Here is a 12,838-nt window from a genome sequence, read left to right on the forward strand (position 1 = left end):
CTACCGATGAAACAAGATGACCCTGCTGACGTCTTGATTAATTAGCCAATATAGTTATGTGAATGCCAAATTAAGTTAGATTATATAAGCACATTCCTTCAAAAACTTTGGCTACCTCTTCCTTTCTCATAAATCCATGGCTGCTTCTCTCTCTTTACTTCTGCTAGATTTCTTTGCTCTCCTGTTAAGCATAGATACTCAAGTCTTCTACTCTAAGGTCCTACATGGATCTGCTCTTTACTGAGGATGTGCTACTATGAAATTCTGAGTCTGTGAAACATGAAATATTAATAGAATATTGATAATATTTTCCTCAGAATGTTGTGAGTGTTCAATGAAGTAAAAATATGCGACCGAAAAAAAAAATCTATAGTATTCAAAGTGCTCTAAAATATGGGTTTTATGTTGAAACATTAGCTCATGACTTCTCTATTAAGAATAAAATAGGACAGAGAATAGAAGCCCTTTTCTAAGCAATGACCTTCCTCTGTAACAGTACTGCTGGTTGGAAGGATGCTGTTTAGTATCCAGCAGCTTCTTTATGTGACACTGTTTAAATTGCATGCCGGAACCGGAACTAAGTCCTCTCAACGTCCAGGCCAGGCACTCTGTCTTTTCTAGTAGTCTCCGTGTGGAAGGATGTCTTCTCAGTGCCCCACATGAGTCTTTCCACCGAGTAGCTAACCACATGCAACCTGGATACCAGGCCTCTAAAACAGACTCTTGGACTCGCTAATCCATTTTCTTTGGATTGTCATAGAAGGACATGAAATATATCAGCCCTTACAGAATGCGAATAATGACCAAGTGTTCCTCATTCTTTACATAATAATATGGCAGCATTCATGGAAGATGGGTTGAGGCTGGTATTGAAATGTGGTTTGACTTCCTCAGAATCTTTCCTGCTTAACTCAATTTTTCTTGGTTCTGCTCTATAGCAACAATGTGTTGCTCTGCTACCCTTTTATATTCATGTCGACAACTTTTATGTTTCCACTCTGTGTTCCTATATCCCCCAGACAGGACACTCAGTTCTCTTAACCTTCCCACATAGATTTTATTTTGTAAGTTCTCTGCCATTTTGTTGTTGGCTTCAAAGCATTCCATTTGTTTTCCTTTGAATAAAACCCATAAAGAAAATCGAAAAGACAAAGAGAAATGAAAGTGAAAATATATCTTTTATAACTTCAATCTACTTCATTTTTCTTATTTACCCATCATCAAGAATAGTATACAGCTGGGCTTGGTAGAACATGCTCAGCAATTTTCGGAGGCTAAGGCAGGAGAATTGCAGGTTTTGAGGACAGCCTCAGCACTCAGCAATTTAGTGAGACACTGTCTCAGAATTTAAAAAAAAAAAAAAGGACTCAGGATGTAGGTCAGTAGTTAAGCATCCCTGCATCCCCCGGTTCAATCCTTAGTATAAATAAATAAATAAATAAATAAACAAATAAATAAATACTAAATAAAAGAAAAAAATATATAAGTATACAATAAAGCAATAAGCACAAAATCTAAACCAGAATTTGATCTTGTGTTGTGTTGAGCAGCATCATGGCTAAGCTAGTTCCTGCCTTCTGAAAACATCACTAATGATCTTTGGTGAAGAAGAATGAATCCAATACCCCACTTAAAAACTACTTTTTATTCCACGAATAAAGAGTACACTGTGTTGGATCTAACCTATATGATATAGATATGAACAGATGTAAAGGATGACAAGTCTCTGCTTTTAAGCCATTAGTTCAGATTAATGCAATATAATCCTAAAGCCCAGCTTTCTCTTTCCTGGGAGACTAAGCAGATTTTGAAGGCACTCAAGCTTTTTACCTCATGGTGAGTCATACCTTGAACCTTACTTAAAACTAAACCTCACAGGAAAAGGGGTCTACATGTTTTATCCTTCTTTTATTTAATTTTTCAGATGTGCTAAGTAAATATGACCTTTATTTCTAGATGTTATATTAGTGGTGTTTATTGAATACCAGTGGTTTTTTTTTTAAAGTAGGGAAACATAGGAAATAATGTTTTGATAGTCAGTGTTTTTCATGTTGATTTAGAGTTGTTGTTGCTGTCATTCATGTTCTCCATCAAAAATTTTAAGAGCTCTTAAAATTTGAATGTCTTCTTTTCATTTCTCATCTCTAATAGCATACGAGGGTAGCAAATACATCCTTTGATTTTGTTTGTAATTGCTATGTTGTTTTCAAGGATTAGTTTACTCTAATTTCAAATTTAGTTTGAATCAATACAATGACATATAGGAAAATCCTTAAAAATGCAGAGGAGGAAAAACATACTAGTTTACATAAGGAGCTGTGTACTTACCTATAAATCTAGAAGGGATTTCCCCCCAATTTGGTAGCAATAACGTTTTTAAATTATCTTTGTTAACATATTTGAGTGCTACACAATCATAAAAATGTGAAAGTGGAAATCAAGCTTGTGGTATTTTCCTAATATATCATTTCTCCTACATTTAGACTGCACTTTCAAATTCTCAATATATAAAACGAGTCCACACAATTTTGTAGTAGAATATATAAATCTGACCTTTAAGATGACTATAGGACATCGGACCCTATACACTAATGCTTAAAGGTCCATCAACAAGGAGGGGATTGGTTACTTAACAGAGATGAGACTTGAAGTGTAAGTAATCTGGAAGAAGATACTGTAAGGAGGTCTATTTAACTTCAATTTATGTAAAAATGAATGGGTAGTGTTAGAAGGGTAGTATTCAAAGAAAGGATGGTTCAGAGGAAAAATAGCTGAAGGGTGTGGGGAGTATCCCAGAAGAAGAAAAATACAGAGAGAAAGGGCCAAGGGCATGAAAGTTGCTTTTTGCCTAGTTCACACTTATATTAAGCCTGCCTCAGTTAGTTCTGCCAGTGCTAACTGGGCACATCTCCATTCTGCTCAGACCCCTGGGAGGCGTCCCAGAGATGAGCAGTTACCTGTTTGAAGAGTTAATCTATTTTGTAAGTAGAATTGTTTGAAAAATTCAGGCTTTTAAACATAAACAGGTGTGCTGTCTGGGTCAGTTTGACCCACTATCTAAATTTCAGGGGTTGGGAGGAGGTAGAATGTTTTTCTATTGGGGATTATTATGGGCATTGGTACTAGAATATCTTTTCGATAATGGATAGAATCATATCTCAATTGTTTACTTGTCAGGAACAACTTGACTGCTTTCTGAAGATCATCATGACACAGGAAGTATAAGAAAAGATGAGGTAAATTCTCTAAAAGCAAGGGATTGAAAGTTGAGATTTGAAAACTTTATTTATTTACTTTAAAATGAAACTTGTGTACGTGTTCACAAAATATCACATTTGATTTTATGCTGAACAGAGCATCTTTCTGGAATCAGTTTGGCTACTAATTTTTGACATCACATATAATATTTTTAAATTTAATTTTTTTATTATTTAGAAGCTGCAGACTTTAAATTATTGCATACTATATTTTTACTTAACACACCTTGTCCTTAGATTGTCTACTCATTTCTAGAATCATCTGAAGTAAAGAGAGTGACTGACTAGTATTCCTTCTAGCCCATGGGAATATATTAGTGGTTCAATTTCTCATTTTAAAGTTTTGGGGAAGTTTTCTAATCATTTCAAAATTGGGACAAAATTTTTTCATAAGCCTTGACCGCATAGTTGCTTTGCACATTTCACATGTACATCTGTTTGCTTACACATTATACAAGCATTTGTTTTAGTTACTGTGTTAGGGGCTGCAGAAGCAACAGTGAACCATACATGCATTCAATCCTCAATGGGCTTGCAGTTTGGGGAGAAAATTTGCCTAAGACAATCATGATACCATCCTATTATTCTAAGTGCTTATGAAGACAATATGCATGAGATCTTGCTAGCTACAAGTGTAGAGTTCATTGGTAGAGACATCAAATTCAATTTTAGGGGTAGTAAATTGCTCTGGAAAAATATGCAAGTGAGATGATGTAAATGAAGTTTCCACCTTGAAAAACAACTGAGAATAATAGCTACACACTACTTGGGAGTTTGCTACAGTAGCACATGTCACCCAAGGTATCATAGTTCATATAATGGTAACACTTCAACTAGAGAAATTTAAATAGAAATTGTCTTGGTGATGAATTTAAGGAATCTCAATTAATTGGATTCAAGAGGTACTTGTTCTTAATCAAATAATATAATTACAAATCATCAAGTGTTTAACTCAGACTCTGGGGTTCTGGTGTTTATTTAGGAAACAATATTCCATATAACTCATAGAAATGTTCCTAATAAAACAGTGAATATGTACGAATATTTATTGGAAGATTAACATATGGAAAGGAGAAGTTCAATAGCTATAAATTTGCTTTATTTCCTGGTCTCTACCTGGTGTTTTTCAGGGAAGGTGGCTTTGAATAATGCAGAAATATTCTGGATTTTCTTTGTTTCTGTTCTAGACTACTTGTTGAGATAGTTTGTTAAATATATATTTGATCTTAGTTAACACCCTATGTAAATAAGTTTGTGGAAAATAAAGTTTTGAAAATTTTTTATATCACAATTTGTTCAAATAAAACCATATATTAATTATAAACAAAAAACAAAGGATACAAAATATATTTTAGAAATGATCTTTTCATAAGATTTATTTCAGGTTTATTTATATTGAATTATATATGGGCATATATATATATATATGTATATATATATATACACACACCCACACACACATGCATGTGTCTTTTATACCATGTTTACATTTTTACCTCCTGATAACTTTAATTTGATTGATTTATTATTAACGGGTCAGTTTTCTATATTCAGGGATCCTTCCAATAACTACTCATAGAGACAACTATTGCATCATTTTGTAGGTAATAATAGATTGATAAATATTTCTTAAATGAAAACATTTTTTGACTAAATCAAAGCTGTACATTACGTACATTCTTTTATAGTTTAGATCTTTTATCTTCTTCCTTTTTATTTGACTTCCGTCCTCACTAGATATCATATTTGTAGTTCAAACTTTATCTCTTTTGTTATTTTAGAGAGTGATGCTGCTGAATTTTGATATGTGGAGTCTTACATTAGGTCAGACTTTGTTCTGTACAGAGGATTTGCTTTTCCTGCCTGGATATTTTTTTTTTTTTAAGTTTGAAGTTTCCCAATTTAACCTCATTGTGAAAAAATCTATACATTTGTTTTCTGAACCAGGCTATTTTTGTTTCCAAAAACTCTTTTTAATGTCATAGAAATTTTCTTTAAATATAAATATAATTTTTATGTAATAATTCTTTGAATTAATTTTTGTCCATTTATTCAGTTTTAGATGTCAGAAACACCAAATGTCTGTATGGAAGGTCTTTTTCACTTCTTCTTTATAATTGCTCCTCAGCTAATATCTATCAATAAAAGATATATAAATATTTTCTTCAGTCTAAGAATTTAGCTTTGTCTCTTTGTTATTAAAATCATTAGGTCATTATAATACTATTTATATTTCAATTAGTAATCTTTTCTCCTGTTTCTGTGCTATTTATTTTTAGCTCTTAATTGTAGTTTTATTCCTGTTTTAATTAAAAATTTCCTATAGCTTCGGAGTGGTGCTTTGTCTTTTGTGCTGGTGTTGATCTTTAACTGACATACTTTCTTAATGTCATGCCATCGACTTGCTGATGCCTGGGGGACTCTGTCCAGAATTTACATTTATTCTTTCAAGTGTGGGTATTTTTAAAATTTATTTTCCTCTCGTCTTCAGAAAATTTTGATGTCCTACTGAATTTAATCTAAGGGTAGAATTTAGTGTCCATGTTACTTTCTCTCCCTCTTCACTGGCTCATGTCAGAGGAAGCCTTCTTGAATTCTGGGACTTTGAGCAGTACCTAGCAGGACTAGGAGCTCCTGGGAAGTGCCTGCAGAGGCCAATGAGGAAGCATGACTGACCAGTCATCTTCACCTAGCAGGAAGGAGAGCCAACTTCCAGCCCAAACACTGATAACTGGATGCACCCAACCACACTGCAAATAAATGAAACTAAGAATAAAAATATTTAATTAGCACAAGGAGGAGGGAAGAGAAAGCATAGAAACAAAAAGAGACAGAAAATCAAACTGAAATTACATATATGCCCTGAACTATGAATGAATTATTAAATTCAAGTGGTGTTAGTAGGCCACTTAAGACTGTTTGGCAGAATGGATAATAAAGGAAAACACAACTCCACATCGTGTTCAATCCCAGAAATGGAAAGTTATACTCCGTGTATGTATGTCAAAATATGTTTGACTGCCATGTATAACTAAAAAGAACAAATAAATATAATTTACAAAAAAAGACAAATCGCCCAAATATGTGCTGTCTTTATAAGAAACTCTCTTCAAATATAATAATAGATGAGGATGGAAACCAGGAGAAGGAAAACTAAGTGAATATATTAATATCAGGAGAAGCAGATTTCAGAGCAAAAAATATTACCAGAGATAGAGACGACAGAAGGATCAACTCCCCAAGAAGGCATGGCAATCTTATATGTGCATGCTCTGAACAGCAGATCTACAAAATATATGAAGCAAAATTAGAAGAAATAAAATAGAGATGCACGATTACAGTTGGAGAAGTAACTATCTGGTCAACAGAAAGCAAGAAAGGATATAGAATAACTCAATAATGCCAACAAAACAGTGTCTAGTTAAGATTTATAGAACACTGTGTTTGATAGTCACAAAGTAAACATTGCTTTCAAGTGCCCATGAACATATGCTATGATAGGTCATATTCCAAGGCATAAAACAAACCTCAACAAATGTAAAAGAACGGAAATCAAACCATGCTTTGACCATAGTGGGATCACACCAAATTATGCTGTATACCTGTATGAATATACTCCAGTGAAATCCATCTTTATGCACATCTATCAAGCACCAGTTAAAAAATAAATAAATAGAAAGAAGATCAGTGCAGTAGAGGAAGGGGCACCAGGGGGAGGGAGGAGGGGAGAGAAAGAGGAAGTACTGGGGACTTAAATGGAGCAAATTGTATCCCATACCCATATGATTATGTAAAAATGAACCCCATTATTATGTATAACTATAATACAACTATTTAAAAAAACACTTCAAGAGTGACATTTGATTTCCTTTTTAACTGTCCATAAAACATTTGAAACTAATAATAAAAATGAAAGAAAAGTTTTCAAATATTTGAAAACTAATCAATGCACACTTAAAATCCATGGATCAACAAAAGAACTCTCCAGAGAAATTAAAAAATCAAATGCTTTGAATTGAATGAAAATAAAAATTTTAAAAATTGCTGTTTTTAGAGCAAAGTTAAACAGTCTTTAGACTGAAACTTATATCCACTAGTTCCACATACTTTAAAAAGGAAAAGTAACAAATCAGTAATCTCAGCTTCCACCTCAATCACTTAGAAAAACAAGTAAAATAAACCCAAAACAATCACAAGGAAGAAAATAATAAAAAGCAAACATCAATTGAATTAAAATAGAAAAAATGATCAAGAAAAATACAAATTACCACAACTTAATATGAGAGAACATTTGAATAAATATTAAATTCAAATATTTAAAATTCTTTTAAAAATAAATGTGTGGGCAGGGGATGTAGCTCAAGTAGTAACGCGGTTGCCTGGCATGCACAGGGCACTGGGTTCGATCCTCAGCACCATATAAAAAATACAATAAAGATGTTGTGTCCACCAAAAACTGAAAAATAAATATGAAAAATTATCTCTCTCTCTTCTCTCTCTCTCTTTAAAATAAACCAATCAATCAATCAATCAATCTGTAATCCTGCTGGTTTCATTGAATTCTTTTAAGCATTTTTTTAAAAATTAACATCAATTCCATAAACTTTTTTCCAGAAAATAAAAAGGAAGAAATATGTCTCAATTTGTTTTATTAATATAGAATTTCCTGAAGGCAAAATTATACAATGACATAGGAAACTGCAAACCAGACAAGGACAAAGGAAAAACAAAACTAGAAATGAGATTACCTTTTTCATATAAACAATAACAACACAAAACCCTTGAGAAAATATTTTCAAATGGAATTTAGCAATATATAAAATATACATACATCATGAACAAGTGGGTTTTATTCTGGAGAAATAATAAAATATAGCAACAGTACTGTAGCTACATGCTAAAGCTGAAAAATCTCATTTTCAGGTGAGCCAATTTCAAATCTGTATACACGTGTGTATATACCTATATGTAAATATATATATAAATGTATACACACACATACTCACATATATAAACACACACCTACACACACATATTCAACGTCAGTCATGATAAAAATGCTCATAATTTTAGGATTACAAGAGATCTCCCTCCATTTGAGAAAACATCTGTAATAAGTCTACAGCTAACTTATCAAAGAGATAATGCTGTCCTCCTAAGATGCAGAATAAGACTTCTTTTTTTTTTCTTTTTTTTTTTTATTGGTCGTTCATAACATTACATAGTTCTTAATACATCATATTACACGGTTTGATTCAAGTGGATTATGAACTCCCGCTTTTACCCCGTATACAAATTGCTGTATCACATAGAATAAGACTTCTAATTCTTATTCACCAATTCTTATTCAATACAGGACTGGAAGAAGAGAGAAAACAATTTAAAAAAAAAACTTGGAAAGAAAGAAATAAACAACTGTCATTTGCCATTGATATATTTGCATACGTACAAAATTCCAAGAACTCTAGAAATACTTTCTGACACTAATATATGATTCAACAGTGTCACCAGATATAAATAAACATCCAAAATTCAACTGAATTTCTATATACCAGCATTGGATAGATGTGCACTAGAATTAAAATATCATTTGAAGTCACAGAAAATAAAATACATAGGTATAAGTTTAATAAAACGTGTACAAACTATATTGAAACCTATATCATGCTGATGAAAGAAAACAAAGAAAGTCTAAATGAATATAGAGGCATCTTCATGGATTAGGAGATTCAACATAATAAAGATGCAGTTCTTCAAATTTCATATAAAGGTATTATGTAATCTCTATTAAAATTCCACCAAATTTTTTTGTTGATGATATACAAGATAATTCTAAAATTTATACTGAAAGGCAAATCATATTGACATTCAAGATAAATTCTAAAATTTTAGATTGAAAGACAAGGCTAAAACATTTTTGAAGAAGAATAACGAAGTGGATGGAATCTATCTATCTAAATTTTTTCTTTTTCCTTTTTTTAAGAACATAAAATATTGTACTGAATGGAAAAACAGGCACAGGATTCTAAAAGAGGCCAAGAGGTTATTCCATGTGAAATATTTACCTAGTAAAGATGTAATTTCTTTTTTTAATTTTTAAATTTTTATTCTTTATATATGCTGCATAACATTAGAGAACAAAAAATTTAAAAATATACTTTTTATACTCTACATAATAGTAGAGTATAATTTGACTTATGTTTACAAACATGGAGTACATCTTAGAGTACATCTTCTCTTTAGGATCGAAGTCTGGTTGTTGTACATGATGTTATCTACCTAATTTCAAGATGTATTTTGTATCTATAGTAATAAAAGTCTATGTGGCATGGAACAAATACACATATATGCATGTATGTAATATGTATACATACATATATGTATTTATACACAATTAGTTTTTTTAAGAGAGAGAGAAAAGAGAGAGAATTTTTTAATATTTATTTTTCAGTTTTCAGTGGACACAACATCTTTATTATATTTTTTATGTGGTGCTGAGGATCAAATCCAGCACCCTGCGCATGCCAGGGGAGCATGTTACTGCTTGAGCCACATCCCCAGCCCCACACAATTAGTTTTTGACAGAGTTATAAAAGCAATTCAGTTGAGGAAGGATAGACTTTTCAGCAAATAGTGCTGACACATGGGACATCCATAGAAAAAACGAAAGGCAAAGGACCTTGAGCCAAATATGATATTGTATTAAAAAAATTGACTTGGAGTAGTTTATAGACTCAAATTGAAATCATAAAACAAATAATGTTTTCAGGAAAAAAAAAATAGGAGGATCTTCTGGCTAAACCAAGCATTCTTAGTCTCAACACCAAAGTACAATTCACAAGAGGAAATGCTGAGAAATTGTACTAAACAAAAATAAAATCTTTTGCTCCACTAGAGAACCTGTGAACATAAAGAAAGACTACAGAGTGGATGAAAATACTAGCAAAGCTTATATCTGACAAAAATTAGAGTATATTAACCACACTCAAACCCCAATAGTAAAAGCATAAAAAATATAAGCAGAAAATGGGCAAAAGAGACATTTAACTGATGGAGATACACAGATAAAAATGAGCACAACCTTATTAGCCATCAACAAAATGCAAATTGAAACTATCAATGAGGTATCTCTACAAACATGTCAGAATGAATAAAAAACAAAAACAAACAAACAAAAAAACAGTGACAATTCCAGTGGGTGGCAAGGTGTCAAAAACTAGATCATCCACACATTGCAGATGGGAAAGCTAAATGGTATAGTCACACTAAAAACTACCTTAGAAATGTTTTTAAAATCCAATTATGTAGGGGCTGGGGTTGTGGTTCAGTGGTAAAGCCCTTGCCTAGCATTTGTGAGGAACTGGGTTCAATTATCACCACCACATATAAAGAAAGGAAGAAAGGAAGAAAGGAAGGAAGGAAGGAAGGAAGGAAGGAAGGAAGGAAGGAAGGAAGGAAGAAAGAAAGAAAGAAAGAAAGAAAGAAAGAAAGAAAGAAAGAAAGAAAGAAAGAAAGAAGAAAGAAAGAAAGGAAGGAAGGAAGGAAGGTGCATCAACAACTAAAAAATCATTTAAAAAAAACCCCAGTTATGTAATCTTCATACAATCCAATAATTAAACTCCTCTGCTTTATCCCAGAGAAACAAAGGCTTATATTCACACAAGAACAAAACCCTGAAACATAAATATTGATAGCAGCTTTATTCATAATATCCACAAACCAGAAAAAAAGAAAGATGTCCTTCAGTAGGTAAAGTGTTTAAAAAATATGCTACATTGGAACCACGAAACACTTAGCAATACAATGAAAGAATCCCCAGTGGCCCAGGATGCTGAAACAGAAGAATTGTGTGTTCAAAGCCAGCTATAGCAATGGTGAGGTGCTTATCAACTCAGTGAGATCCTGTCTCTAAATTTAAAACAAAACAAACAAAAAAGAAAATACAAAATAGGGCTGGGGATGTGGCTCAGTGGTTGAGTGTCCCTGAGTTCGATCCCCAGTACCCCCCCTACCAAAAAAAAAAAAAATGAAAGAACTACTGATATACAAGAATAGCTCAGAGGACTCTCCAGGGGATTATCCCAGTGAACAAAAGTCTGTCTTAAATGGTTACATATTATGATTCCATGTACATAGCCTTCCTGAAATGGAAAATTTCTTCAAATGGAGAGGATATCAGTGGTTGCTGTGGATAAAGTAGGAGTCTAGTTAGAGGAAACATAGTGGGTTCAAAAATACTGCATAAGGAATCTCTTTGTGGATGAAAATATTCTGTGTATTAACTGTATTGATGCCATTATTTCACTTGTGACATTTTGTCTTTCAAGATGTAAGCACTGGTTAAACAGGGCAAGGGTTTAAGAGCTCTGTCTGCTTACTTTCTTTTCTTTTTCTTCTTTTGCATTTTTCTTTCTTTTCCTTTCTTTGTTCTTTTCTTTTCTTTTTTGGGGGGCGGGATTAAACCCGGGGACTCTTTACCACTAAGCTCCAACCCCTGCCCACCCACTTTTTTTGAGATAGGGTCTCTTAACATGATGAGGCTGGCCACCTCTTGCTTCAGCCTCCCTAATCTCCAGACTTATACGTTTGTGCCACTATACCTAGCTCGTTTTCTTAACAATTGGAAGCATTAGTCAAGTAATTTAACTACATTAACTTAAAAGTTCACATAAAAATAAAAGAGCAAAAGACTTGAGAAAAATGGGGTTAGGACACAATACTCAAACACTTTGTCAGAGACCCATGAAAAAGGAACATAATTAAAAGAGTTGCACAATTTTATACATTTTAAGTGGTCAAGAAATACAAGTATTGCAATAAATATGACATTTTATCTTAAACTGATAATTCCTTAAACTCTGAAGAGTTTTGTGCTTATGTACTGAGAAATGTTTTATTAGACAATTCTTATGATTTTGATATTTTCAAAGGTATTACAAAGATCCGATGAGCTTTTGGGGGAAAAAATAATCAGGTTTTTCTTCTAAGGGTCTTGGTCATATAATTTTTAATAAATTGCAGGAACAATCTGCAACATAATAGGAAATTATACTAATAAGAATTTTAAGAGCTTAAATATTCACATCATTTATTCAATGACTTAGTCTTTCATGATATAGAGACAAATAACTAATTATTGAGTACAGGACTAATATGCATTAACACTGAAAATAATTTGGGATAGAAACTATCCTTTTCTATAGACTTGACTAAGAGTGGGGAAAATAAGTATCTTAAATTCACTTAAGGTGATTTTTGTACAAGGAAATCTTTCTAAAGTAAGTATTATTGCACTGTTTTGAGGCAAATGTAATATTGAAATATGTATCAGTGCATTTATTTAATCCAAGTTGTGCCAAGTTTAGCCAACATCTACAGAATTTATATCTGTCCCTTCTGTGGTTATAAGTACCCAAATTCCTCACAATACCATGAAGCCTGCTTAACTTAACCTTGGCTATGAAAATACATTCATTTGTCAAAAGGCTTACACATGAGAATAAATAATTTAATAACAAAGTTTAATGGGTTGCAATCCATTTAAACAGTATTTTAAAGAAGATGATTTTTATTGGGGAACT

This window comes from Urocitellus parryii, chromosome 1 (assembly GCF_045843805.1).
Source record: "Urocitellus parryii isolate mUroPar1 chromosome 1, mUroPar1.hap1, whole genome shotgun sequence".
NCBI lineage: Eukaryota > Metazoa > Chordata > Mammalia > Rodentia > Sciuridae > Urocitellus > Urocitellus parryii.